Source organism: Juglans regia, chromosome 4 (genome assembly GCF_001411555.2).
Source record: "Juglans regia cultivar Chandler chromosome 4, Walnut 2.0, whole genome shotgun sequence".
NCBI classification, from domain to species: domain Eukaryota; kingdom Viridiplantae; phylum Streptophyta; class Magnoliopsida; order Fagales; family Juglandaceae; genus Juglans; species Juglans regia.
Window position 1 is genome coordinate 14,152,210 of NC_049904.1, and position 10,039 is coordinate 14,162,248.

The 10,039-nt window shown below is 35.4% G+C and overlaps 1 non-coding gene across 1 annotated transcript; it reads left to right on the top strand.

Moving 5' to 3' along the window:
* The first annotated feature begins 299 nt into the window (after positions 1 to 299).
* On the top strand, positions 300 to 406 carry LOC118348362. The gene has a single exon (XR_004801456.1). It is a non-coding gene; the product is annotated as a small nucleolar RNA R71 (small nucleolar RNA).
* Positions 407 to 10,039: the final 9,633 nt, after the last annotated feature.

Consider the following 10,039-nt stretch of genomic DNA (forward strand, 5'->3'; position numbering starts at 1 on the left):
GATCACAAAAAAAATTAGTTTGAATAGCATTAACGTTCGTCTTACCTAGTTGTTGTGAAAGATTTACCATTTGTACCACCAGTGTGGTAATAGAATCAAGTTCAAAGACTCCAGCCGCCTTTATTGGCATTGCTCTCTCCATAGACCATTGATAATTGTTAGACGCTAATTCTTCTAGAAGTCCATAGGTAGCTTCATGGGTCTTACTCATTAATGCTCCTCCAGCGGCCGCATCAACCATAGATCGATTTGTGGGTCCCAAACCATTGTAGAATGTTTGTACTTGAAGCTAGACGGGAAGGTCGTGATGTGGACACTTGCACAATAAGTCTTTGTATCTCTCTCACGCCTCATACAATGATTCACCCTCAAATTGGGCGAAGGTAAAAATATCATTCCTTAATTTCACTATCTTGGCTGGAGGGAAATACTTTGCTAAAAATTTTTGTGCCAACTCCTCACAGGTGGTGATGATGCCGGGTGGCAAAGAATTCAACCAAGTTTTTGCTTTTTCCTTAAGTGAAAAGGGGAAAAGTCTCAATTGGATTGCATCATCTGTCACTCCGTTGTGTTTAAAAGTATCACAAATTTTCAAGAAATTCGCAATATGAACATTAGGATCCTCTTATGACAGTCCCCCAAACTGGATGGTTTGTTGGATCATTTGAATGATAGCCGGCTTGATCTTGAAATTATTGGCTTGTATAGCTGGTCACCTTATACTTGACGTTGCCCCCATTGACTGAGGGCATCGCATAGTCTCTTAGTGCCTTGTGCTCTTGGTCGGCCATATTAACTTTACAGGCGGCCCCCTCTTTTTTTTTTTTTTTTCTCTTTATTGATCCGTCGTAAGGTCTTTTCAATCTCGAAATCGAAAAGCATATGCTCTAACAATCTAGATCGGCACATGCACTTCTGATTTCTGAAAAAAAATAAAATCCAAAGTAATAAAAATCTAGCTGGTATCAATATCAATAACAAATAACTATTCCCCGGCAACGTCGCCAAAAACTTGTTCGTATAAAATATATCTACAAGTACACATAATTGTAATAAGTAGTAAAATGTTTTAAAGAAAACGGTTATCGAATCCACAGAGAATAATTATGCTATTGAATATTGAAATTGACTAAATTAATTACTTTTTGGAAAATTTAAATTTGAAGAATGGTTTATTTAAATTTAAACTGAAGAAAAGAATATTAAAATTAAGATTTTAAAAATAAAATAGATCTAGAGCGTTTGACTTTACCTAGCAAGTCCCACACAATTTATTCTTCCTTATTATAGAATCCAAATTATCCTAAGTTGATGATAAAAATTCCTTAACTATCCAATATTTTCTTTTGAACAATACCAAAAATATCTTCAACTAATAACTCCATATCTCTAAGCGAATTTAACTAATTGGAGACTCATTAAGTTCTTTGAATTTTTCTTAAAAATAACACTAGTCGCGGTAAAGCATCTATGCTTTTGCTCAACTAATGATGTTTAATCCTTGAGCTTTAATCACAAATCACCTCTCGGTCTCATTGCAATCCAAAAGATCAAACAATAGTTAATTTGAAAATTGTAAGCATTAAGAACAAGGATTAAACACTCAATCATGGAAATATCGAAAATAAAATAACTTGGAATATAAATTGTGTGTTCAAATACAAGGCTACATCAAAGCTCTAGAAAATAAAATTAGTTCATAATGAAATTAAAAATAAAAGGAATAAAACTAGTGTTCTTTGTTGAAGTCGGTTGATGAAGCATTTGACTCTTGCCTCTGCCCTCCAGTTCCTCCTTCTCGAAAGAACACTTTAAGAATTAAAATTGGAACTCTAAACTTAGACTCAGACTCTAAAACTAAAAATTCAAAAACCAAGGACCCCTATTCATCACACAAGTCGGGATTAAATAGATATTGAAATTCAAATATTGAAACAAGATAATTGCGGCTACAATCTAGCCTAAAAATCTGGAAAATAATTTCTAATGAAAGATGTTAAAATAAAAGGAAATTATCCCAAGAATAATGAGATTATCTAAAATGGAAGATCCAGTGATATGCGGCTTGAATTGAGGAGTTCGAGAGGATTTGATCACCAACAGATTCATTGCAGAACTCAGATTTAGTGGTCAATAGCATATTGATCCTGGTTGGGAGGAATTATTGCACTGAGTAGATGTTGTGTGTGGTATATATAACTGGCGTGGATGTCAAAAGTGAACGGGTGTGGAGGTGACAAGGACCTCACGACCCTTTCCTCACCTACCAAGTTGTAACAGCCAGCTAGAAATTCATTGGTGGAATTTCTATTGACTTTAGGAATCTCGTGAAAAATCCATAAGTTTTTACGAATTGACCAATCGCTTAGGTTTTAGTCTGTCATCATAATCAGTGTTATCACTCACTATGGTGCTAGATTTATGAGTTTAATTATTTGAGGTAGTTAGAAGTATCAGATTGTGTTTTTGTCTACGCCATTAGACTCAGTTGATTATTTAAGATTTTATGACGCAACAACCATGTTTCATAATTTCGAACGAAACGACTGTTGGAAATTGTGAAATTTATTTTTAGGAGCACTTTGGGGTTGAATTTCGGTAAACGATTTTCACTATAGGTTAATATGAATATTTATAATTTTTCAGTACTAAGTTTATTATGTATTTTTTTGGAGTGAATAGTAACCTAGATAAGCGCACCCTGTGTAGTGTTTTCAAAATCACAGTGTGAAATGTCCAAATTAGGTTGGAGGAGTTTTATTTGGACACTTGGCAAGATCTTAGCCACACATAGTGAATAGTATTAGACACTTGGCACCATGAGGAATCATTAGATGGATTTGTGAAGGAAGTTAAGGTGTGAGATCATGCCACCTAAGCAAAGCTCTGTTTCATCTGATCAACTAAATTGTATCAGACCAAAGAGGGTTTCAACCCTAGCAAAACCCTAAATGGTTGGAATCCAATTGAAACCCCAAAAGTTTGGTTGAAATCAAAACCCTAAACGGTTTTCCCAAACCCTAAAATTGGCTTCCAAACCCTTTTTAATCCGATTTCTAGCATTGTGTTTAATCACTTGATTAAATCACTTCCACATGCTATTAATTAATCAAATCCTTGTTATGACATCATTATTCAACCTTTTAAACCTTGGAAATTTTATTGGGCCAAGAAAAATTGGTTTTGGGCTTGATAGCATCTCAAACCCTAACCAAACCCCCTTTAAATCCCAAATTGAAGCCCACTTGGTTGGGGCCCACCAAGGCCCACGAAATTGGCCACCTTGGCAAAACTTCTTGAAGAAATTTCCTCCCCCACATGGCAGACCATCCACTGCCATTGGCTACAACCGCCTTGATGTGAAGAGAAGTCCACTCCATCAACCTCCATCTCTCACAGCTGCTGCAGGCAGTCTATGCCTCTCTCTATTCTCCACTTTATGTCACATAGCCACCTCCAATCAAGGGTCATTCAAGCCCATAACTTCCCCCTCCAGAAGTCTAAAGTCGTACAAGACACACTTCTCTCCATTTTATCACTTATTTCCCCCGTTCTTAGAGAGAAACCCAAAAGAGCTCTCTTGGGCAGATTTCTGGGTCTTCTTGCGTGGACATGTTCGATCCTTTGTAAGTATTATCTCATGATGACTCCTTCATAAAAGTTGTTCGTATTTGAGTCTAGTTTCCGTGGATATCTTATTAGTCTCATTCCATGCTCATTTGATTGGTCAAAAGTATTTTTAACCATGAAAAAGGTCATTCCGGGCGTGAAAGTGGAGAGTATGATATGTTTTGGAATTTTTTACCAAACTAATGGACATATCTTGGTCCGAAAATTTTATGGAGTGTTGTTAGAATGTGTTTATGAATGTTAATCGAGGCTTTGTTGCATGAATAAAGCTTTTGATGATAGATGTTTTTAGATTTAGAAACTTTAAAACTGGAAGTGGAAAAACAGTTTTTGTTTTGTGAAAGTTTGAATATTTCGTTGTTTAATCTTATTCCAAAGGCTTTGATATTTTTATATGATGATCCTAAGACTCTTATACACATGTTAGGATGGTATTTAGAAGATATTTAGTATTAGTTTTAAAGATATGATTTTCTATGCAAGAGGATTTCGGTTTTTGCCTAAGATATGATGTTTTTGGGTTAGATCCATGTTTTATTGAGTTTTAGCCATGTGATTTTAAGTTTGATGGCTGGATCTTCTTTAGGACACATTTTAAAACCATGAGATGTTTTAGGGTGAAGATCACATGTGTATAAGCCATGGATCAAGAATTTGATCAAAGTTAGTGGAGAGAAAAGTTTCTATTTTGGACTAAGTTCAAAACCAAAAACTCCAAGTGTTGTTTTGTGATTTTTGGTGGCTTTTGTTTGATGATTTAAAGCATGGTTGATCTTAGGATGATGTTATGAATATGTTAGAAGTAAGATTTATTTTTTTGGAATTCTTGGAGATGTTTTTATTAAGGTCAAAACTTGTGATTTAAGGGTTTACTTTTTGTTAAAAAGTTTGGGTCTTTTTACAAAACGTTTGGTGTTGATGATTAGCTTTTCTTAATGGATATTTTAAGTGTATTTTTAAACTTAGGATAGGAAGATCCTTGTTACAAAATTTTGGTTCAACCATAGGTTTTGAAGATGGAAGAAATTGCAACTAAAATCAAGAGAAATGACCTATGTATGTTTCGGCCATTGTGAGTTTTCCATAGTTTTGATTGATTTTAAATTTTTCTGAGTTGTTATTTGAGTCTAGGACAAAATTTACATGAGGAATGTAAATTTTTGTAATTTTTGGAATTAGGATTTGAAATATTTAAGTTAGGGGTAAAATGGTCATTTTCCCACATATAGAGGGTAAAATGGCAATTTTACTCTAAGTTGTCTCTTTTCACTTTTCTAATTGTTAGTAATTAATTTTTAACTTTTAAAATACCTTCTTACAGTTCCTCGTGTTTCGTGCTTTACACTCATAGGACGCGACGATCGAGATAAGTTAGCTTTTAATGTGTATGGGTGATGAGTAAGGAAACTACAATTTATGTTTGTATGTTGTTAGTATCATATGTGCCATGCCAAGTCATTACATATTTATTGTTACACATAATTTATTCTGTCATGAATTATTCATCTGTTACACAAGATATTCTGTCACGTATTGCTATACATTGCAAGTATGTCATGTTAAGCTAACTATGCCATCTGTTACATGTATTTCATGTTACATAATATTCACTATCACATGTTACGCCATGTTAAGAAATGTTGTCTGTTATATGGTATGTCATTACGAAATGTTGCATATTACATGTATGCCATGTTATGAAATGTTCTCTGTTACATTTATGTCTTGAAGTATGTCATGTCTGTCATCTTACGTTCATGTCACATTTTGCTAAGTCAAGACTTCTGTCTTTTATGTCACGTTCATGTTATGTCACATTACGAAATGTCATGTATGCCAGTTAAGTCATTCATGTCAATCACGACCCTAAGCGCTAGGTTGGGGTAATAACCTAGTGGAACTCCTTTGTTCACTTGGAGTGTCTAAATAGGTGTGAAATTCCTGGGTTGACGAAGTACAGTTAACAGGTTGCGAATATGGCTTAATTAGCTGGTCACCGGAGTGCGCCAGGCACTAACGCCGATGGAGCCACACTTTATGTTACGTGTGTCCACAGCAAGTGTGGCACAAACAAATAAGTCATGGGGCCACAACAACTGTGAGCATGAAGTATGAGGCCACAACAACTGTGGAGCATACATTATGTGAGACACAGCAATTGTGACACGTAGAATACGTGGGGCCACAACAACTGTGGAGTACGTATTAACGCACTCACAGCTGGTATAGAAACCTGTGATGTGATGCGGTAATTGGCAGGGACACACGGCTCAAGGGACCTGTGTAGTACCCATATGGTCACTTTAATGATTAAGTCTATTGAATAAGATTCCAAATTCATGCATTTCACGTTCAAGTCATGTTTCATGTTATGTTATGTTCAAGTTTACGTTCACGCAATCATGGTAATCCCATGAGACAAGAATATGTTTCAAGTTCATGTTATGTTATGTTCACGTTTACGTTATGTTCCAAGTTCACATTTATGTTATGTCATGCTCAAGTTCATGTTCAAATTATGCATGTTCACGTTCATGTTATGTTTCAAGTCCATGTTATGTTTCAAGTTCACGTTCATGCTATGTTTCAAGTCCATGTCATGTTTCAAGTCACGTTCATGCTAAGCTTCAGTTTCAGTTTAAGTTATGCTAGTTATGTTATGTTGTATGTCAAGTTATGCTATGATTACTTATGATTTGATTATGCATTCATGCTTTTACTGCCATGCATGCATCTTTAACCTGTGTGAAAGTTTTCTGTTTTGAGATTTGTAATCAAATCTCACTGTGGTAGTCCCAACTACAATTCCCCCCGAATGGTAGATTCTGTTATAGGATCTGAAGGAGAACCGGGGATCGACCAACTGAAAATGATCAACTAAGCGACCGTACGACGTAGATGGTAATACAGTAGTTACCTCAGATTACTACTTGTATTTGTGGAGTTCAATCTCCAGCACTCTTTTGATCACAACCATGTGGACTATTATTGTGATCTTAGTTGTTTAGTATGTCGTTAAGTATGAAGTATGTTTTAAGTATTTGGGATATTTCAGTTTGGTGCATAGTATTGCTAAAGAAAAAAAAAATTTATTATCCGCTGCGAATATTGCATAATGCTATATGCATGTTAGGAACATTGCATCTTATATGTCATGAACAGGGGCAAGTAATCTTATGTTGCATGTTTCGACACTTCAAATGTCCGTCTGATCCCAAGGGAAATTTGGGGGCATCACACAAGTGATACCTCTTTACTGCCCATGGGACCAGGCTCCTCGCCCCAATCTCATGGCTCTCTTCAGATATTGCTGCCTCTCATTGATCTGGATCCGTAGTCTTTTCTTTTGTACCAAAATGCTCTCGTTTTGTACTAAATCTTCTCATTCCTTCAAAATCGAGAAAATAAATAAAAATATGTAGACATAAAATAAAATCAGTAGTATTGGAGGAAAAATGACACGCTTCATAAATAAAAGAGTGATGAAAATCACATAAAAATAGCACTTATCAAGGGCCCTGTGGAGCGTTGGGATGAAACTGTAGTTGGTAATGAATTGTTGGGCAAGGGCTGGGTGAAGCGTTTGGAAATCGCATGTAGTTATGAAAATGTGAAACTGTGAAATTTGTATTGTTATATTGTGTTTGTTGTTGTACTTTGCTATGTCATGTCATCCAATAACTGTTTGTTACATAATTGCATTTTATTTATTGCATGTCATTAAATTGTTTGAATTGTGCTCTGCTTTGTGGGTGTGCATATCACGACTCCAAGCCGAGATGAGGCATTATCTCGGTGAAGCTCCTCTAGTCACTCGAAAGTATGTAAAACTGAGTGACATCTCCTGGGTTGTTGCCGGGCGACAACGAGCTAGGACGAGATGGTAGCACTCTCGTATCGACTCCATTGCCTCTCTACTGGCAGAGGCTAGAGGATACATAGCCACGTACATGTTGAGCGCAGAGCTGGACATCGCTCGTTACGAAGTCACATGCACGGTCATTACCCATGGTGTGATGAAAGGAGCCAGGGTGTGCGTATGGTCCATAGGGGAGACCATGGTTCATGCATAATTAAATGGATGCTTTAAAAAATGGAAATGTTGATCTGTGAGAGTGTGGTTTTCTAGAATTATTGAGAAGGAAATTGGTTTGGTATAATTCTGGTAATGTTGAAAGATCTCAATTTTCCCCTTTACTGTGGAATGTTTATATTTTTCTGTGTTTATATTATTGGGTGTCATTCTATTGGCTTTACTTGCTGAGATTGCGAAATCTCGCTGTGGTGTCTCCACTTGCGGTTCTGCTATGCAGAACCATAGACTTTGATGCAGGGGACGGTTATGAGCTTGAAGGATTGGCTGCACCTGAGGAGTGAAGACTTGGGTACCTTTCCCCTTATGTAGCATTGATTTGGTGTATTCTTTCTTTTTAGTTGGATGACTGTATAAATTTTATGTCGGGGATTGGGAGATTGATGGCTTATGTATATTTTGCGCGGTGGTGTAATATTATATTTTCTGGTACGGTTAGAATTAATTGACTGCCCTTTTAATTTTTTTTCCAATGCGAATTATTTGTACACATTTATTTAACATGCGAGCATATACAATGTTTTCACATTATGCGAGGGGTGTTTGATCCAAGCGACCAACATCCTAGTGTCGCAACACCAGCCAGAACGTAAGTGAGGGTCGAGGGCCCCATAGAGTATGTCTAGAAAAGTAGTCAAATCCATATAAATTGACATAAGTGTCTATCAAAGATTATTTGAGATTGAGTATAACTCACTTTTATTTTATAACTTATAGTTCGAGTGCTTATGTCATTTTTGTTTGATATAATCATAAGCATATTACATAATATGAGATTGAGTATTACTTTGACTTGTAAACTCAAGGGATTAAGAATGCTTGCCCTAGTGTGATCAAATAGTCTAGAGCATGTGCTCCTATCCTATGCCTTATCATCAGGTCGCACCCTTTAATTTTTTTATAAGGGAATAATTTCTTGAAAGATCAAATAAGATAGTTTATGGACATAGTACTCATTGTACACAAGTGAGAGATATATATTAATAAATGGGTTAAAAGCCATGAACTATGTGGTGTCCGCATGGCTTAAGTTCATGTGTGGAGTAATAACTTTGGTAACTCCATCAGTAAAATAGTCTCCCCACTTGTTATTTATTTGCTCATAAGTTAATTAAATGATAGGTTAATTAACTTTTCATCAGTTAACCCTCACCAATAAAAAAATAATTTAATTTTAGAAAATTAATTAACAATCCATCAGAAGACTCTTAAAATTAAGAAGTACTAGAGTCTCTGCTTCACTTAAGGTAATTCTAATTAACCTCATCCTACAATATCCACTTCTTCTAAAAAGACTTCCACCCAAACAGTAGCAAAGCCAGTATTATTGTGCAGAACTTTTCCAAAAAAAAATGATATGATACAATACCACTTAAAAAAAAATAACTAAACATTTCTTTTCCTCATACAATTTCAATCAAATTTAGGTACTTGAGATTTAGGTGAGGTTTGGATTCAAAACTCATCTCATCTCATAATTACAACTTTCTCAAATTCTCACACAAAATATAATAAACAATTCAACTTTTTCAAATTCCAAAAAAAGTTTCTCAAATTCCCACACCAAATATAATAAATAATTCAACTTTTATTCTGCTATTCACAAACAATTTCAACCCATCTCAACTCATCTCTGAATCCAAACCTCTCCTTATATTTTATATTTACCTCTTGTTGTCCTCTTTATTTTCTCCCCCCCCCCCCCCTCTTTTTCTTATATTCCTCCACACTTCTTGGATGCTTTTGTTTCCAACATAAAATAAGAAAAAAAAAAAAAAAGCTACGTAGGAAAGTATAATTAATTAAACAACAAGTATAGTTTCCTCTTTTTTGAAAAAAGACGATGCAATTTAAAACTCTATTGTCTCTGGAATATATAAAATCAATCAAAGTAGTAGTAACCAAACTTGATTGAATATTAAAGCTGATCAAAAACTATTTTTTGCAAAAATTGTTGTGTTCGACTTTAATGCCAGCCTTTTTATTTTGGGTAAGGTACCCACGGTTCAGAGATATATATTGTGACACCCCCAACGTCCGCTTAAGATGGAACAGAGACTTAGAACGTCGGGACATATAATACATGGTTACATATCCTCGTACATGACAGTTAGTATGCAATGCATTCTATAAGTGCAACTAGCAGAATGCAATATTCGTAGTGGATTAAGGGTGAAAATATAACTTACGCTAGAATAACTAAAAACATCCTAATGCATTAATGACCATCATAGGTTCAAAACCCAATAGCAGCATAAGCTAAACATAAAAGTCTCCAATGTTAAATCTGTAACACCCCGTATTTTAGTGTATTTT